Source organism: Formica exsecta, unplaced genomic scaffold, assembly GCF_003651465.1.
Source record: "Formica exsecta isolate Colony F162 unplaced genomic scaffold, ASM365146v1 scaffold129, whole genome shotgun sequence".
Classification (NCBI taxonomy): Eukaryota; Metazoa; Arthropoda; class Insecta; order Hymenoptera; family Formicidae; genus Formica; species Formica exsecta.
The window spans coordinates 47,870-53,125 of record NW_021848622.1 but is presented as its reverse complement, the minus strand read 5'-3'; positions in this window follow the sequence as shown (position 1 = coordinate 53,125).

The following is a 5,256-nucleotide window of genomic DNA, read 5'->3' as shown; positions in this document are numbered from 1 at the left end:
GACATAACTATTGTACATAACGATTTTTCGAATCACCCATTAAAATCCACCTTCTGTCGCGACTATATCTTTATGGGCAATCGAACGGAATGTTTTTATCCCTTCCAAAATGGGCAAATTTTTTATACTCTGTTCGCATCAAGGGTGTTGAGGGACACGTATTATAATAAAAAGAAAACGACGAAAAAATAAACGCTCGCGCGCACACTCACGTACACATGCATATATGTGTAATTCGAGCGGCAGGGAGAGACGGAAAGTCGCTAACCATTTCTTCACTATTAATTATATTCCCCGCCAAGGCGAAGGAGTTACATTCCAGACGGCCGCAAGCGTTGCACTTTTCCCGCGTCTCGATATCGCTTTTACAAAACTAAACGAAATAAAACCGACTCATTCACGATGAGTTCGGAGAGAGGAAATAACGCGGAGGAATTTATATTATCAGTTAACACTGTTAGCTGTGATAGAAAAATTTATTAAGTATTTCTTGTATCCGTATTTTATGTTAAAAATTGAGATAATCTTTTTTTATCGAAATTTATATCGGAAGAAGAACATATTTTTTTGCCAAAGAGATTTTAAAATCAAAGATATAATGCCACAAAGAAGAAAGATACATTTCCGTATAAAGCGAAGTCCATTTAAAACTGAGAAAAATTTCTCTCTCTCTCTCTCCAGCGACGAGCAAAACAATAACGCGCGGTGTTCAAAGCTTTGTTTTTTGCGCCCTAAGTACTGCGCTTTGCTCCTTACGCCGTTTATTTCCTTATTTTTAAATTTTAACTAGCGGAGCATCCCCTTTCTTGGTATTTTTAATTTGTTATATTTTTTAAACCAATGCCGTCCTTCACTTATTTCTTGCGGAGAATTACTTAGAAGAATCTCCCCTATATATTTAAGTGGCGTTAAAAATGAAGGTTTATTACCTTTTATACAATTTTATCCAAAATTTATATCCTAACTTTTTTAAAACTACATACATATATATGCACACACATACAAATTCATTATAAAATATACTTTTAGACATTTAATATAAACTGATAAACAAATATTGATATAAAACTGTATCTGTTTGCGTATGTTTTGAACAAGTAATAAATAAACTGAGAAAAATGTCTCTCTCTCTCTCTCTCTCTCTCTCTCTCTCTCTCTCTCTCTCTCCTTTCATTTTTATATATGTTTGGTTACTTTTCAAAATAATTCGCTCGGAAACTGCATTAATGTCTCCGCAGTCTTAACGACGATATCGCCGGATTCTCGTCCGAGTCCAAGTGTAGGAGAGCGTATCTCTCTCCGAGATTTCGTCATTGGATTATATCGCGTACGGTCTCGCGAAAGAAATCACGCCTCGGTTATTATTCGCGCAAACTTTCCGAATCCAATTTTTCTGGATCGAAATTAGAAAAATAGCGTCGCGCGCGCCCGCGTGCACGCGCGGCAATACGCGTGCGCCCAGAACCGTTCTCCGTTCGCTCGCCTTTACATCCGCGTTTGCGTGACCTTTCGCGTGAGCGTGCGAGCGGGGAAAAATTCCTGCGGACCGGAATACGTAAGTAGTCCAATTAACTCGCGGCAGGCTGGATTTCTCCGACAGCGGGGGAGGGGGAGGGAGAGAGAGGCAGACAAGACATACGCTAAAAATTAACACGGACAATTTCGTTAATAACCGAGTATCTCGCTATCGCGCGCGTTAACGCGCGATAATTGTTCGATACTGTAAAAATAGTAAGAACGAAGTCGGGGGAGAAGGAAGGAGAAGAGAGAAGAGGGTGGGGGGGAGGAGGGAGTGACATAAACGTCGTACGATTTTTCGTTCGAAAAAATACGTGAATATTATCGTTTGCGCGTGAATGTTCGAGGCGAACTTATTTTGCACCGATTATTTTAATTGAGAAACGAATCGAGCGAGTCGCGCCGATGCGCCTACCGTTCTTCGGGTTCGTCGTTCGTCTCTCAACGACATTCTCGCGCCAGAATCCGGGTGAAAGGAGCATTTTCGCGCTGACGCGCCGCAGCAGGCAAGAACGCGTTGAAAATCCTCGCGCGCCGGCTGGATGGCGATTATTCTCGCGAATGATATCGCGAAAATCTCGGACGAGATCCGAAGCAAGACCTGACGCGACGACGAGACGCTCTGTATTTTTTTTGAATGGGATCGGCGTAACTTTTGGAAAGTAACTTTGATTTCTTTTCTCTCCCCCACACTAGTCTAGCCAAGGTCGACCGGGGCCAACCTTATTTACCGCTCGCGATACTAAAAAGCGATAAAATTCGTTAAACGAAAGGAGAATTCGCGACTTCCTTTCTTTTCCCCCCTCACGCCGCTGACTTCGACCTGGATCGTTCGAGAGAAATTCCGCCCGAGGCGAGGGCGGATTCCTGTCGACTTAATGGAACTCTTATTCTTCGTTTTCGGCCCCGCGTCGCATATCGATTCGGCGATAATTTAAGGCTACATACCGAGTGTCCATGATGAATGATATGTATGACGCGTTGATTTGAGAATGAGTAGCTATTTTGAATTTTAAGATTAAGCAGCGGCTAACCATTGTCTATCATGCTCTTTAATCTATGAATGTTTATTAAACACATTGCAAAGTAATTACAAGCAAATTTCTTATCGACATAAAGTAGCTGAAAAGAATCAATTTTTTTGATGTATTACTTAACTAATGATCCCATAGATATTACAACAACGTCTAAAATATCATAATGTGCTAATCAATAAAAAAGATTATTTTGAAATGGAAAGTTCTCGATAGTTCTTTAAGAATTCTTTTAGGTTGCCATGGATGAGGGGCGTAACGAGTATAAAGCGCAAGGCGAAGAAACCGGTCTTTTATAACCGCGCTCAAGTTAAATAAGATCGAGCGATCTTTCTCTCAGTCGTTTTAAGAATCCTTCAGTTACCAAGGAGACATCGATCATGAAGTATTGCAAAAAAATGATTGCTGCTATAAATATAGTTGTGTTAAGAGATTACAGTTTCAAAAACCATATATATATATTTTTTCTCTTTGTATATTTTTTGTGCGAGTCGCAGGAGAAAGAAGAGAGTAATCGATGATATTTAAAAGGATTATGGTATCTTAAATGCTCTATTCCCGATCGATCATAATACAAATCGCGATTATTCACCTCTGCTGTGTACGCGCTGTTATTTTAACACACAAAATGTCGAGGTGAATATAAAACGATCATGTTATATTGCCTATTCATGTCAAGAGTGTTTAGCTTTGGAAGCTGAACAGCCTTAGTTAATATAGGGTGTTTCAAGACTGACGCGAAAGTAGACGTAAATAACATTTTTTCGCAGTCAAATTTAGCCTCGATCCTCGTTATCGAAAATGACGAAACGTTAATAGCTTTTAGACTAGAAATAAAAAGCTATGGAATGTGTTTTTCGCGAATGAAACTGCGAGTGAGAAAATGAAATAGAGAATTTGAATTCGCGCGATATAAATCGCCAAAATATGGATATGACGGCATTGTTACTCTCGAAAGAATCGATCGAAAACCTTATGTTATACATTTTTCCTTAAGTTTCAAGACACTGGTACAAGTTACAGTAAGTCGGCAAGATGCTTTTAGTGGGCCGAACATTGTCCCGGGACATTGCAACGAGAATACGAGGCGAGCACTTGTGCAGCAACGCCGAGCATGCGGAGAAAAGTAGGTGTGTATATCAATGTGTTTTCAGTTGAATTCTCACCGAGTCGAAGGAGAGCAGTCCCGTGTCTCTCACGTGTCGTTAATCTCGATATCAATCAAACGGACCAACTACGATTAATCGCAACATTGAGAAATTCGAAACGCTGTCGCTTCATAGTAAGTACAAGTGAGGGTCGAAAAAATGCGAATTAACTACGGGTCGATTAAAGAACTCTTTCATTAATAAAACAAAAGAATTCTCCAGTTCATCTACAGTCTTTAGAGATTAATTCGGATTCGTTCTTTTATTAAAAACTCGTATTGGCACGAGAGCGATAGAAAAAATAATAAACTATATACACACACCTGTCTCGACGATATCAAGCATATACAGGATGTTTCAGAAATAAGTGAATTTTAAGAGCGTATTTTACTGATCGTAAGAATGAAAAAAGACACATGAAAGTGTGAGAAAAGATTCCTTTTCAAATTAAATACTTTTTAAGACAAAATATATATTTTTTCTCGACAGAGTTTCGCAAGAGTACTTTATTAAAGAAATTGCTGGAAATGATTTCCTTCCGCGACAACGCATGCCTCGCATGCCTCGCGACGTCTGTCACAAAATTTCCAAAGTACTTCGAATTTAGTAACACGAAGCGATTTCGAAGTGCTTTCACAGTAGCAATACGAAGAAACGCGAGAATCTTGGAATGTTTCTATAAATAAAAACCCAGAAGACATAAATTTGGGGAACGTGAAATTGATTCTCCTCTGCCAATTACCGATTTGAGCACAATTATTATTAAGAATTAAACTCTTAAAGAAAGTTTATCTAAAAAATAAAAAAGAAGCGTCTCTTTCTCGATCTTTTCTCATCCTTTTAATGAATATAATATGATCCTCAAATTTGGCCATTTCTATCTGAAATATTCGGTATATGTGTGCGTTATACACACATAATATCGTATTATCAGTTATTATGTATCGTCTATTTTGTACTTGACATGTATCGCGATGTGAATTTCTAATGAGATATATCAATTTGACCAAATGGCATTTTCAAACACAAGAGCGTGTTATCTTACCGTTCGATTACCGTGTTACGTCACGAAGATACAGTACGCACGGTGTGTGTGTGTGTGTGTGTGTGTCTGTGTTTGTATGTATGTCACAATGATTCTACGAGCGACATGATCGTTACGGGCGTTAATCGCGTGTGTGGTTCATCATTCGTTCGTTAGTTCTGACGTAAGAACGCATTGTTCTCACCTCAACGCGTAACTCACGTAGAGAGCTAACGTAAAATACATACCCGTGTACATTTTCCCCCATTTGTGTCGGAGCGCGGAGCGAAAGGCAGGAAAAACGAGAACGCGAGACCGAGGTGGAGAAAAGAAGAAGAAGAAGAAGAAGAAAAGGATCTCCGCGCGCGCGCGCTCACCAGGTGAGAGAAGGTGAAGGTGGCTCTCTCACACCGCCGTACAAATGTGGAAGAAGGTAGCGGCGTGGAAAAGGGGCCTTGACCGATGCGTGATCATCAGCTATGGACAACGAGCCATCGACGGACGTACTCGATTGATTCAGCCGAGCAGGAAT